Here is a 15,560-nt window from a genome sequence, read left to right on the forward strand (position 1 = left end):
TAAAATCTTGCCATGGGCTTTGAAATCACAGGCAAATTAACAGATAAAGCCAAAATGTATTAGTTGTTTCGGACTTTTAGGCCACTTCAGCCTAAACGTCCATTCATTCAGCACTCCGTTCAACACGAAATTTCCAATGAAAGAATAGCTTTCAAAAATTAATTTGACCACTCCTGACACACTCTTTTGGTTTTGGCAGTGTTGCATTGTCTTTTCAAACTAATATTTTCATTCAGACAAGCAGATTTTCCTGTCAAATAAGTGGAATGTTGAGAAAATTGTCTTTGAGAAATATTTGAACCCTAACCCTAACTGGCAAAACCCGAAGCTAGGGTTAGGGTTTTATTCCCATACAATGTAGACAGTTTTTGATGGCATGACTGTGTTTTAGGGCTGAAAGGATACTTAGGAATATAGTTCTTTCAATGTTTTCTAAACATTTTTTTCTGACCTATATGGCTGTATACAGTGCTTTGCCCCAAAAAGGAATGGTGGCTGAACTGCCCAACAAGCAAAAAATTGAAAGAACCTGATTTAACTTTTAAACTCTTGCCATGGGCTTTGAAATCACAGGCAAATTAACAGATAAAGCCAAAATGTATTAGTTGTTTCGGACTTTTAGGCCACTTCAGCCTAAACGTACATTCATTCAGCACTCCGTTCAACACGAAATTTCCAATGAAAGAATAGCTTTCAAAAATTAATTTGACCACTCCTGACACACTCTTTTGGTTTTGGCAGTATTGTATTGTCTTTTCAGACTCATATTTTGATTCAGAGAAGCAGATTTTCCTGTCAAATAAGTGGAATGTTGAGAAAATTGTCTTTGAGAAATATTTGAACCCTAACCCTAACTAGCAAAACCCGAAGCTAGGGTTAGGGTTTTTTTCCCATACAATGTAGACAGTTTTTGATGGCATGGCTGTGTTTTAGGGCTGAAAGGATACTTAGGAATATAGTTCTTTCAATGTTTTCTAAACATTTTTTTCTGACCAATATGGCTGTATACAGTGCTTTGCCCCAAAAAGGAATGGTGGCTGAACTGCCCAACAAGCAAGAGTTCGAAAGAACCTGATTTAACTTTTAAAATCTTGCCATGGACTTTGAAATCACAGGCAAATTAACAGATAAAGCCAAAATGTATTAGTTGTTTCGGACTTTTAGGCCACTTCAGCCTAAACGTCCATTCATTCAGCACTCCGTTCAACACGAAATTTCCAATGAAAGAATAGCTTTCAAAAATTAATTTGACCACTCCTGACACACTCTTTTGGTTTTGGCAGTTTTGTATTGTCTTTTCAGACTCATATTTTGATTCAGAGAAGCAAATTTTCCAGTCAAATGAGTGGAATGTTGAGAAAATTGTCTTTGAGAAATATTTGAACCCTAACCCTAACTAGCAAAACCCGAAGCTAGGGTTAGGGTTTTATTCCCATACAATGTAGACAGTTTTTGATGGCATGGCTGTGTTTTAGGGCTGAAAGGATACTTAGGAATATAGTTCTTTCAATGTTTTCTAAACATTTTTTTCTGACCTATATGGCTGTATACAGTGCTTTGCCCCAAAAAGGAATGGTGTCTGAACTGCCCAACAAGCAAGAGTTCGAAAGAACCTGATTTAACTTTTAAAATCTTGCCATGGGCTTTGAAATCACAGGCAGATTAACAGATAAAGCCAAAATGTATTAGTTGTTTCGGACTTTTAGGCCACTTCAGCCTAAACGTCCATTCGTTCAGCACTCCGTTCAACATGAGATTTCCAATGAAAGAATAGCTTTCAAAAATTAATTTGACCACTCCTGACACACTCTTTTGGTTTTGGCAGTGTTGTATTGACTTTTCAGACTCATATTTTGATTCAGAGAAGCAAATTTTCCAGTCAAATGAGTGGAATGTTGAGAAAATTGTCTTTGAGAAATATTTGAACCCTAACCCTAACTAGCAAAACCCGAAGCTAGGGTTAGGGTTTTTTTCCCATACAATGTAGACAGTTTTTGATGGCATGGCTGTGTTTTAGGGCTGAAAGGATACTTAGGAATATAGTTCTTTCAATGTTTTCTAAACATTTTTTTCTGACCAATATGGCTGTATACAGTGCTTTGCCCCAAAAAGGAATGGTGGCTGAACTGCCCAACAAGCAAGAGTTCGAAAGAACCTGATTTAACTTTTAAAATCTTGCCATGGACTTTGAAATCACAGGCAAATTAACAGATAAAGCCAAAATGTATTAGTTGTTTCGGACTTTTAGGCCACTTCAGCCTAAACGTCCATTCATTCAGCACTCCGTTCAACACGAAATTTCCAATGAAAGAATAGCTTTCAAAAATTAATTTGACCACTCCTGACACACTCTTTTGGTTTTGGCAGTTTTGTATTGTCTTTTCAGACTCATATTTTGATTCAGAGAAGCAAATTTTCCAGTCAAATGAGTGGAATGTTGAGAAAATTGTCTTTGAGAAATATTTGAACCCTAACCCTAACTAGCAAAACCCGAAGCTAGGGTTAGGGTTTTATTCCCATACAATGTAGACAGTTTTTGATGGCATGGCTGTGTTTTAGGGCTGAAAGGATACTTAGGAATATAGTTCTTTCAATGTTTTCTAAACATTTTTTTCTGACCTATATGGCTGTATACAGTGCTTTGCCCCAAAAAGGAATGGTGTCTGAACTGCCCAACAAGCAAGAGTTCGAAAGAACCTGATTTAACTTTTAAAATCTTGCCATGGGCTTTGAAATCACAGGCAGATTAACAGATAAAGCCAAAATGTATTAGTTGTTTCGGACTTTTAGGCCACTTCAGCCTAAACGTCCATTCGTTCAGCACTCCGTTCAACATGAGATTTCCAATGAAAGAATAGCTTTCAAAAATTAATTTGACCACTCCTGACACACTCTTTTGGTTTTGGCAGTGTTGTATTGACTTTTCAGACTCATATTTTGATTCAGAGAAGCAAATTTTCCAGTCAAATGAGTGGAATGTTGAGAAAATTGTCTTTGAGAAATATTTGAACCCTAACCCTAACTAGCAAAACCCGAAGCTAGGGTTAGGGTTTTATTCCCATACAATGTAGACAGTTTTTGATGGCATGGCTGTGTTTTAGGGCTGAAAGGATATTTAGGAATATAGTTCTTTCAATGTTTTCTAAACATTTTTTTCTGACCTATATGGCTGTATACAGTGCTTTGCCCCAAAAAGGAATGGTGGCTGAACTGCCCAAGAAGCCAAAAATTTAAAGAACCTGATTTAACTTTTAAACTCTTGCCATGGGCTTTGAAATCACAGGCAGATTAACAGATAAAGCCAAAATGTATTAGTTGTTTCGGACTTTTAGGCCACTTCAACCTAAACGTCCATTCATTCAGCACTCCGTTCAACATGAAATTTCCAATGAAAGAATAGCTTTCAAAAAATAATTTGACCACTCCTGACACACTCTTTTGGTTTTGGCAGTGTTGTATTGACTTTTCAGACTCATATTTTGATTCAGAGAAGCAAATTTTCCAGTCAAATGAGTGGAATGTTGAGAAAATTGTCTTTGAGAAATATTTGAACCCTAACTCTAACTAGCAAAACCCGAAGCTAGGGTTAGGGTTTTATTCCCATACAATGTAGACAGTTTTTGATGGCATGGCTGTGTTTTCGGGCTGAAAGGATACTTAGGAATATAGTTCTTTCAATGTTTTCTATCATATTTTTCTGACCTATATGGCTATATACAGTGCTTTGCCCCAAAAAGGAATGGTGGCTGAACTGCCCAACAAGCAAGAGTTCGAAAGAACCTGATTTAACTTTTAAAATCTTGCCATGGACTTTGAAATCACAGGCAAATTAACAGATAAAGCCAAAATGTATTAGTTGTTTCGGACTTTTAGGCCACTTCAGCCTAAACGTACATTCATTCAGCACTCCGTTCAACACGAAATTTCCAATGAATGAATAGCTTTCAAAAATGAATTTGACCACTCCTGACACACTCTTTTGGTTTTGGCAGTGTTGCATTGTCTTTTCAAACTAATATTTTCATTCAGAGAAGCAGATTTTCCTGTCAAATAAGTGGAATGTTGAGAAAATTGTCCTTGAGAAATATTTGAACCCTAACCCTAACTGGCAAAACCCAAAGCTAGGGTTAGGGTTTTATTCCCATACAATGTAGACAGTTTTTGATGGCATGGCTGTGTTTTAGGGCTGAAAGGATACTTAGGAATAAAGTTCTTTCAATGTTTTCTAAACATTTTTTTCTGACCTATATGGCTGTATACAGTGCTTTGCCCCAAAAAGGAATGGTGGCTGAACTGCCCAACAAGCAAAAAATTGAAAGAACCTGATTTAACTTTTAAACTCTTGCCATGGGCTTTGAAATCACAGGCAAATTAACAGATAAAGCCAAAATGTATTAGTTGTTTCGGACTTTTAGGCCACTTCAACCTAAACGTCCATTCATTCAGCACTCCGTTCAACACGAAATTTCCAATGAAAGAATAGCTTTCAAAAATTAATTTGACCACTCCTGACACACTCTTTTGGTTTTGGCAGTGTTGCATTGTCTTTTCAAACTAATATTTTCATTCAGAGAAGCAGATTTTCCTGTCAAATAAGTGGAATGTTGAGAAAATTGTCTTTGAGAAATATTTGAACCCTAACCCTAACTGGCAAAACCCGAAGCTAGGGTTAGGGTTTTATTCCCATACAATGTAGACAGTTTTTGATGGCATGGCTGTGTTTTAGGGCTGAAAGGATTCTTAGGAATATAGTTCTTTCAATGTTTTCTAAACATTTTTTTCTGACCTATATGGCTGTATACAGTGCTTTGCCCCAAAAAGGAATGGTGTCTGAACTGCCCAACAAGCAAGAGTTCGAAAGAACCTGATTTAACTTTTAAAATCTTGCCATGGGCTTTGAAATCACAGGCAAATTAACAGATAAAGCCAAAATGTATTAGTTGTTTCGGACTTTTAGGCCACTTCAGCCTAAACGTACATTCATTCAGCACTCCGTTCAACACGAAATTTCCAATGAAAGAATAGCTTTCAAAAATTAATTTGACCACTCCTGACACACTCTTTTGGTTTTGGCAGTGTTGCATTGTCTTTTCAAACTAATATTTTCATTCAGAGAAGCAGATTTTCCTGTCAAATAAGTGGAATGTTGAGAAAATTGTCTTTGAGAAATATTTCAACCCTAACCCTAACTGGCAAAACCCGAAGCTAGGGTTAGGGTTTTATTCCCATACAATGTAGACAGTTTTTGATGGCATGGCTGTGTTTTAGGGCTGAAAGGATACTTAGGAATATAGTTCTTTCAATGTTTTCTAAACATTTTTTTCTGACCTATATGGCTGTATACAGTGCTTTGCCCCAAAAAGGAATGGTGTCTGAACTGCCCAACAAGCAAGAGTTCGAAAGAACCTGATTTAACTTTTAAAATCTTGCCATGGGCTTTGAAATCACAGGCAGATTAACAGATAAAGCCAAAATGTATTAGTTGTTTCGGACTTTTAGGCCACTTCAGCCTAAACGTCCATTCGTTCAGCACTCCGTTCAACATGAGATTTCCAATGAAAGAATAGCTTTCAAAAATTAATTTGACCACTCCTGACACACTCTTTTGGTTTTGGCAGTGTTGTATTGACTTTTCAGACTCATATTTTGATTCAGAGAAGCAAATTTTCCAGTCAAATGAGTGGAATGTTGAGAAAATTGTCTTTGAGAAATATTTGAACCCTAACCCTAACTAGCAAAACCCGAAGCTAGGGTTAGGGTTTTATTCCCATACAATGTAGACAGTTTTTGATGGCATGGCTGTGTTTTAGGGCTGAAAGGATATTTAGGAATATAGTTCTTTCAATGTTTTCTAAACATTTTTTTCTGACCTATATGGCTGTATACAGTGCTTTGCCCCAAAAAGGAATGGTGGCTGAACTGCCCAAGAAGCCAAAAATTTAAAGAACCTGATTTAACTTTTAAACTCTTGCCATGGGCTTTGAAATCACAGGCAGATTAACAGATAAAGCCAAAATGTATTAGTTGTTTCGGACTTTTAGGCCACTTCAACCTAAACGTCCATTCATTCAGCACTCCGTTCAACATGAAATTTCCAATGAAAGAATAGCTTTCAAAAAATAATTTGACCACTCCTGACACACTCTTTTGGTTTTGGCAGTGTTGTATTGACTTTTCAGACTCATATTTTGATTCAGAGAAGCAAATTTTCCAGTCAAATGAGTGGAATGTTGAGAAAATTGTCTTTGAGAAATATTTGAACCCTAACTCTAACTAGCAAAACCCGAAGCTAGGGTTAGGGTTTTATTCCCATACAATGTAGACAGTTTTTGATGGCATGGCTGTGTTTTCGGGCTGAAAGGATACTTAGGAATATAGTTCTTTCAATGTTTTCTATCATATTTTTCTGACCTATATGGCTATATACAGTGCTTTGCCCCAAAAAGGAATGGTGGCTGAACTGCCCAACAAGCAAGAGTTCGAAAGAACCTGATTTAACTTTTAAAATCTTGCCATGGACTTTGAAATCACAGGCAAATTAACAGATAAAGCCAAAATGTATTAGTTGTTTCGGACTTTTAGGCCACTTCAGCCTAAACGTACATTCATTCAGCACTCCGTTCAACACGAAATTTCCAATGAATGAATAGCTTTCAAAAATGAATTTGACCACTCCTGACACACTCTTTTGGTTTTGGCAGTGTTGCATTGTCTTTTCAAACTAATATTTTCATTCAGAGAAGCAGATTTTCCTGTCAAATAAGTGGAATGTTGAGAAAATTGTCTTTGAGAAATATTTGAACCCTAACCCTAACTGGCAAAACCCGAAGCTAGGGTTAGGGATTTATTCCCATACAATGTAGACAGTTTTTGATGGCATGGCTGTGTTTTAAGGCTGAAAGGATACTTAGGAATATAGTTCTTTCAATGTTTTCTAAACATTTTTTTCTGACCTATATGGCTGTATACAGTGCTTTGCCCCAAAAAGGAATGGTGGCTGAACTGCCCAACAAGCAAAAAATTGAAAGAACCTGATTTAACTTTTAAAATCTTGCCATGGGCTTTGAAATCACAGGCAAATTAACAGATAAAGCCAAAATGTATTTGTTGTTTCGGACTTTTAGGCCACTTCAACCTAAACGTCCATTCATTCAGCACTCCGTTCAACACGAAATTTCCAATGAAAGAATAGCTTTCAAAAATTAATTTGACCACTCCTGACACACTCTTTTGGTTTTGGCAGTGTTGCATTGTCTTTTCAAACTAATATTTTCATTCAGAGAAGCAGATTTTCCTGTCAAATAAGTGGAATGTTGAGAAAATTGTCTTTGAGAAATATTTGAACCCTAACCCTAACTGGCAAAACCCGAAGCTAGGGTTAGGGTTTTATTCCCATACAATGTAGACAGTTTTTGATGGCATGGCTGTGTTTTAGGGCTGAAAGGATTCTTAGGAATATAGTTCTTTCAATGTTTTCTAAACATTTTTTTCTGACCTATATGGCTGTATACAGTGCTTTGCCCCAAAAAGGAATGGTGTCTCAACTGCCCAACAAGCAAGAGTTCGAAAGAACCTGATTTAACTTTTAAAATCTTGCCATGGGCTTTGAAATCACAGGCAAATTAACAGATAAAGCCAAAATGTATTAGTTGTTTCGGACTTTTAGGCCACTTCAGCCTAAACGTACATTCATTCAGCACTCCGTTCAACACGAAATTTCCAATGAAAGAATAGCTTTCAAAAATTAATTTGACCACTCCTGACACACTCTTTTGGTTTTGGCAGTGTTGCATTGTCTTTTCAAACTAATATTTTCATTCAGAGAAGCAGATTTTCCTGTCAAATAAGTGGAATGTTGAGAAAATTGTCTTTGAGAAATATTTCAACCCTAACCCTAACTGGCAAAACCCGAAGCTAGGGTTAGGGTTTTATTCCCATACAATGTAGACAGTTTTTGATGGCATGGCTGTGTTTTAGGGCTGAAAGGATACTTAGGAATATAGTTCTTTCAATGTTTTCTAAACATTTTTTTCTGACCTATATGGCTGTATACAGTGCTTTGCCCCAAAAAGGAATGGTGGCTGAACTGCCCAACAAGCAAGAGTTCGAAAGAACCTGATTTAACTTTTAAAATCTTGCCATGGGCTTTGAAATCACAGGCAATTTAACAGATAAAGCCAAAATGTATTAGTTGTTTCGGACTTTTAGGCCACTTCAGCCTAAATGTACATTCATTCAGCACTCCGTTCAACACGAAATTTCGAATGAAAGCATAGCTTTCAAAAATTAATTCGACCACTCCTGACACACTCTTTTGGTTTTGGCAGTGTTGTATTGTCTTTTCAGACTCATATTTTGATTCAGAGAAGCAGATTTTCCTGTCAAATAAGTGAAATGTTGAGAAAATTGTCTTTGAGAAATATTTGAACCCTAACCCTAACTAGCAAAACCCGAAGCTAGGGTTAGGGTTTTATTCCCATACAATGTAGACAGTTTTTGATGGCATGGCTGTGTTTTAGGGCTGAAAGGATTCTTAGGAATATAGTTCTTTCAATGTTTTCTAAACATTTTTTTCTGACCTATATGGCTGTATACAGTGCTTTGCCCCAAAAAGGAATGGTGTCTGAACTGCCCAACAAGCAAGAGTTCGAAAGAACCTGATTTAACTTTTAAAATCTTGCCATGGGCTTTGAAATCACAGGCAAATTAACAGATAAAGCCAAAATGTATTTGTTGTTTCGGACTTTTAGGCCACTTCAACCTAAACGTCCATTCATTCAGCACTCCGTTCAACACGAAATTTCCAATGAAAGAATAGCTTTCGAAAATTAATTTGACCACTCCTGACACACTCTTTTGGTTTTGGCAGTGTTGCATTGTCTTTTCAAACTAATATTTTCATTCAGAGAAGCAGATTTTCCTGTCAAATAAGTGGAATGTTGAGAAAATTGTCTTTGAGAAATATTTGAACCCTAACCCTAACTGGCAAAACCCGAAGCTAGGGTTAGGGTTTTATTCCCATACAATGTAGACAGTTTTTGATGGCATGGCTGTGTTTTAGGGCTGAAAGGATTCTTAGGAATATAGTTCTTTCAATGTTTTCTAAACATTTTTTTCTGACCTATATGGCTGTATACAGTGCTTTGCCCCAAAAAGGAATGGTGTCTGAACTGCCCAACAAGCAAGAGTTCGAAAGAACCTGATTTAACTTTTAAAATCTTGCCATGGGCTTTGAAATCACAGGCAAATTAACAGATAAAGCCAAAATGTATTAGTTGTTTCGGACTTTTAGGCCACTTCAGCCTAAACGTACATTCATTCAGCACTCCGTTCAACACGAAATTTCCAATGAAAGAATAGCTTTCAAAAATTAATTTGACCACTCCTGACACACTCTTTTGGTTTTGGCAGTGTTGCATTGTCTTTTCAAACTAATATTTTCATTCAGAGAAGCAGATTTTCCTGTCAAATAAGTGGAATGTTGAGAAAATTGTCTTTGAGAAATATTTCAACCCTAACCCTAACTGGCAAAACCCGAAGCTAGGGTTAGGGTTTTATTCCCATACAATGTAGATAGTTTTTGATGGCATGGCTGTGTTTTAGGGCTGAAAGGATACTTAGGAATATAGTTCTTTCAATGTTTTCTAAACATTTTTTTCTGACCTATATGGCTGTATACAGTGCTTTGCCCCAAAAAGGAATGGTGGCTGAACTGCCCAACAAGCAAGAGTTCGAAAGAACCTGATTTAACTTTTAAAATCTTGCCATGGGCTTTGAAATCACAGGCAATTTAACAGATAAAGCCAAAATGTATTAGTTGTTTCGGACTTTTAGGCCACTTCAGCCTAAACGTACATTCATTCAGCACTCCGTTCAACACGAAATTTCGAATGAAAGCATAGCTTTCAAAAATTAATTCGACCACTCCTGACACAGTCTTTTGGTTTAGGCAGTGTTGTATTGACTTTTCAGACTCATATTTTGATTCAGAGAAGCAAATTTTCCTGTCAAATAAGTGGAATGTTGAGAAAACTGTCTTTGAGAAATATTTGAACCCTAACCCTAACTAGCAAAACCCGAAGCTAGGGTTAGGGTTTTATTCCCATACAATGTAGACAGTTTTTGATGGCATGGCTGTGTTTTATGGCTGAAAGGATTCTTAGGAATATAGTTCTTTCAATGTTTTCTAAACATTTTTTTCTGACCTATATGGCTGTATACAGTGCTTTGCCCCAAAAAGGAATGGTGTCTGAACTGCCCAACAAGCAAGAGTTCGAAAGAACCTGATTTAACTTTTAAAATCTTGCCATGGGCTTTGAAATCACAGGCAAATTAACAGATAAAGCCAAAATGTATTAGTTGTTTCGGACTTTTAGGCCACTTCAGCCTAAACGTACATTCATTCAGCACTCCGTTCAACACGAAATTTCCAATGAATGAATAGCTTTCAAAAATGAATTTGACCACTCCTGACACACTCTTTTGGTTTTGGCAGTGTTGCATTGTCTTTTCAAACTAATATTTTCATTCAGAGAAGCAGATTTTCCTGTCAAATAAGTGGAATGTTGAGAAAATTGTCTTTGAGAAATATTTGAACCCTAACCCTAACTGGCAAAACCCGAAGCTAGGGTTAGGGATTTATTCCCATACAATGTAGACAGTTTTTGATGGCATGGCTGTGTTTTAAGGCTGAAAGGATACTTAGGAATATAGTTCTTTCAATGTTTTCTAAACATTTTTTTCTGACCTATATGGCTGTATACAGTGCTTTGCCCCAAAAAGGAATGGTGGCTGAACTGCCCAACAAGCAAAAAATTGAAAGAACCTGATTTAACTTTTAAAATCTTGCCATGGGCTTTGAAATCACAGGCAAATTAACAGATAAAGCCAAAATGTATTTGTTGTTTCGGACTTTTAGGCCACTTCAACCTAAACGTCCATTCATTCAGCACTCCGTTCAACACGAAATTTCCAATGAAAGAATAGCTTTCAAAAATTAATTTGACCACTCCTGACACACTCTTTTGGTTTTGGCAGTGTTGCATTGTCTTTTCAAACTAATATTTTCATTCAGAGAAGCAGATTTTCCTGTCAAATAAGTGGAATGTTGAGAAAATTGTCTTTGAGAAATATTTGAACCCTAACCCTAACTGGCAAAACCCGAAGCTAGGGTTAGGGTTTTATTCCCATACAATGTAGACAGTTTTTGATGGCATGGCTGTGTTTTAGGGCTGAAAGGATTCTTAGGAATATAGTTCTTTCAATGTTTTCTAAACATTTTTTTCTGACCTATATGGCTGTATACAGTGCTTTGCCCCAAAAAGGAATGGTGTCTCAACTGCCCAACAAGCAAGAGTTCGAAAGAACCTGATTTAACTTTTAAAATCTTGCCATGGGCTTTGAAATCACAGGCAAATTAACAGATAAAGCCAAAATGTATTAGTTGTTTCGGACTTTTAGGCCACTTCAGCCTAAACGTACATTCATTCAGCACTCCGTTCAACACGAAATTTCCAATGAAAGAATAGCTTTCAAAAATTAATTTGACCACTCCTGACACACTCTTTTGGTTTTGGCAGTGTTGCATTGTCTTTTCAAACTAATATTTTCATTCAGAGAAGCAGATTTTCCTGTCAAATAAGTGGAATGTTGAGAAAATTGTCTTTGAGAAATATTTCAACCCTAACCCTAACTGGCAAAACCCGAAGCTAGGGTTAGGGTTTTATTCCCATACAATGTAGACAGTTTTTGATGGCATGGCTGTGTTTTAGGGCTGAAAGGATACTTAGGAATATAGTTCTTTCAATGTTTTCTAAACATTTTTTTCTGACCTATATGGCTGTATACAGTGCTTTGCCCCAAAAAGGAATGGTGGCTGAACTGCCCAACAAGCAAGAGTTCGAAAGAACCTGATTTAACTTTTAAAATCTTGCCATGGGCTTTGAAATCACAGGCAATTTAACAGATAAAGCCAAAATGTATTAGTTGTTTCGGACTTTTAGGCCACTTCAGCCTAAATGTACATTCATTCAGCACTCCGTTCAACACGAAATTTCGAATGAAAGCATAGCTTTCAAAAATTAATTCGACCACTCCTGACACACTCTTTTGGTTTTGGCAGTGTTGTATTGTCTTTTCAGACTCATATTTTGATTCAGAGAAGCAGATTTTCCTGTCAAATAAGTGAAATGTTGAGAAAATTGTCTTTGAGAAATATTTGAACCCTAACCCTAACTAGCAAAACCCGAAGCTAGGGTTAGGGTTTTATTCCCATACAATGTAGACAGTTTTTGATGGCATGGCTGTGTTTTAGGGCTGAAAGGATTCTTAGGAATATAGTTCTTTCAATGTTTTCTAAACATTTTTTTCTGACCTATATGGCTGTATACAGTGCTTTGCCCCAAAAAGGAATGGTGTCTGAACTGCCCAACAAGCAAGAGTTCGAAAGAACCTGATTTAACTTTTAAAATCTTGCCATGGGCTTTGAAATCACAGGCAAATTAACAGATAAAGCCAAAATGTATTTGTTGTTTCGGACTTTTAGGCCACTTCAACCTAAACGTCCATTCATTCAGCACTCCGTTCAACACGAAATTTCCAATGAAAGAATAGCTTTCGAAAATTAATTTGACCACTCCTGACACACTCTTTTGGTTTTGGCAGTGTTGCATTGTCTTTTCAAACTAATATTTTCATTCAGAGAAGCAGATTTTCCTGTCAAATAAGTGGAATGTTGAGAAAATTGTCTTTGAGAAATATTTGAACCCTAACCCTAACTGGCAAAACCCGAAGCTAGGGTTAGGGTTTTATTCCCATACAATGTAGACAGTTTTTGATGGCATGGCTGTGTTTTAGGGCTGAAAGGATTCTTAGGAATATAGTTCTTTCAATGTTTTCTAAACATTTTTTTCTGACCTATATGGCTGTATACAGTGCTTTGCCCCAAAAAGGAATGGTGTCTGAACTGCCCAACAAGCAAGAGTTCGAAAGAACCTGATTTAACTTTTAAAATCTTGCCATGGGCTTTGAAATCACAGGCAAATTAACAGATAAAGCCAAAATGTATTAGTTGTTTCGGACTTTTAGGCCACTTCAGCCTAAACGTACATTCATTCAGCACTCCGTTCAACACGAAATTTCCAATGAAAGAATAGCTTTCAAAAATTAATTTGACCACTCCTGACACACTCTTTTGGTTTTGGCAGTGTTGCATTGTCTTTTCAAACTAATATTTTCATTCAGAGAAGCAGATTTTCCTGTCAAATAAGTGGAATGTTGAGAAAATTGTCTTTGAGAAATATTTCAACCCTAACCCTAACTGGCAAAACCCGAAGCTAGGGTTAGGGTTTTATTCCCATACAATGTAGATAGTTTTTGATGGCATGGCTGTGTTTTAGGGCTGAAAGGATACTTAGGAATATAGTTCTTTCAATGTTTTCTAAACATTTTTTTCTGACCTATATGGCTGTATACAGTGCTTTGCCCCAAAAAGGAATGGTGGCTGAACTGCCCAACAAGCAAGAGTTCGAAAGAACCTGATTTAACTTTTAAAATCTTGCCATGGGCTTTGAAATCACAGGCAATTTAACAGATAAAGCCAAAATGTATTAGTTGTTTCGGACTTTTAGGCCACTTCAGCCTAAACGTACATTCATTCAGCACTCCGTTCAACACGAAATTTCGAATGAAAGCATAGCTTTCAAAAATTAATTCGACCACTCCTGACACAGTCTTTTGGTTTAGGCAGTGTTGTATTGACTTTTCAGACTCATATTTTGATTCAGAGAAGCAAATTTTCCTGTCAAATAAGTGGAATGTTGAGAAAACTGTCTTTGAGAAATATTTGAACCCTAACCCTAACTAGCAAAACCCGAAGCTAGGGTTAGGGTTTTATTCCCATACAATGTAGACAGTTTTTGATGGCATGGCTGTGTTTTATGGCTGAAAGGATTCTTAGGAATATAGTTCTTTCAATGTTTTCTAAACATTTTTTTCTGACCTATATGGCTGTATACAGTGCTTTGCCCCAAAAAGGAATGGTGTCTGAACTGCCCAACAAGCAAGAGTTCGAAAGAACCTGATTTAACTTTTAAAATCTTGCCATGGGCTTTGAAATCACAGGCAAATTAACAGATAAAGCCAAAATGTATTAGTTGTTTCGGACTTTTAGGCCACTTCAGCCTAAACGTACATTCATTCAGCACTCCGTTCAACACGAAATTTCCAATGAAAGAATAGCTTTCAAAAATTAATTTGACCACTCCTGACACACTCTTTTGGTTTTGGCAGTGTTGCATTGTCTTTTCAAACTAATATTTTCATTCAGAGAAGCAGATTTTCCTGTCAAATAAGTGGAATGTTGAGAAAACTGTCTTTGAGAAATATTTGAACCCTAACCCTAACTAGCAAAACCCGAAGCTAGGGTTAGGGTTTTATTCCCATACAATGTAGACAGTTTTTGATGGCATGGCTGTGTTTTAGGGCTGAAAGGATTCTTAGGAATATAGTTCTTTCAATGTTTTCTAAACATTTTTTTCTGACCTATATGGCTGTATACAGTGCTTTGCCCCAAAAAGGAATGGTGTCTGAACTGCCCAACAAGCAAGAGTTCGAAAGAACCTGATTTAACTTTAAAATCTTGCCATGGGCTTTGAAATCACAGGCAAATTAACAGATAAAGCCAAAATGTATTAGTTGTTTCGAACTTTTAGGCCACTTCAGCCTAAACGTACATTCATTCAGCACTCCGTTCAACACGAAATTTCCAATGAAAGAATAGCTTTCAAAAATTAATTTGACCACTCCTGACACACTCTTTTGGTTTTGGCAGTGTTGCATTGTCTTTTCAAACTAATATTTTCATTCAGAGAAGCAGATTTTCCTGTCAAATAAGTGGAATGTTGAGAAAATTGTCTTTGAGAAATATTTCAACCCTAACCCTAACTGGCAAAACCCGAAGCTAGGGTTAGGGTTTTATTCCCATACAATGTAGACAGTTTTTGATGGCATGGCTGTGTTTTAGGGCTGAAAGGATACTTAGGAATATAGTTCTTTCAATGTTTTCTAAACATTTTTTTCTGACCTATATGGCTGTATACAGTGCTTTGCCCCAAAAAGGAATGGTGGCTGAACTGCCCAACAAGCAAGAGTTCGAAAGAACCTGATTTAACTTTTAAAATCTTGCCATGGGCTTTGAAATCACAGGCAATTTAACAGATAAAGCCAAAATGTATTAGTTGTTTCGGACTTTTAGGCCACTTCAGCCTAAACGTACATTCATTCAGCACTCCGTTCAACACGAAATTTCGAATGAAAGCATAGCTTTCAAAAATTAATTCGACCACTCCTGACACACTCTTTTGGTTTTGGCAGTGTTGTATTGTCTTTTCAGACTCATATTTTGATTCAGAGAAGCAGATTTTCCTGTCAAATAAGTGAAATGTTGAGAAAATTGTCTTTGAGAAATATTTGAACCCTAACCCTAACTGGCAAAACCCGAAGCTAGGGTTAGGGTTTTATTCCCATACAATGTAGACAGTTTTTGATGGCATGGCTGTGTT

Source organism: Atractosteus spatula, chromosome 5, assembly GCF_055471065.1.
Source record: "Atractosteus spatula isolate fAtrSpa1 chromosome 5, fAtrSpa1.hap1, whole genome shotgun sequence".
Taxonomy (NCBI): Eukaryota; Metazoa; Chordata; class Actinopteri; order Semionotiformes; family Lepisosteidae; genus Atractosteus; species Atractosteus spatula.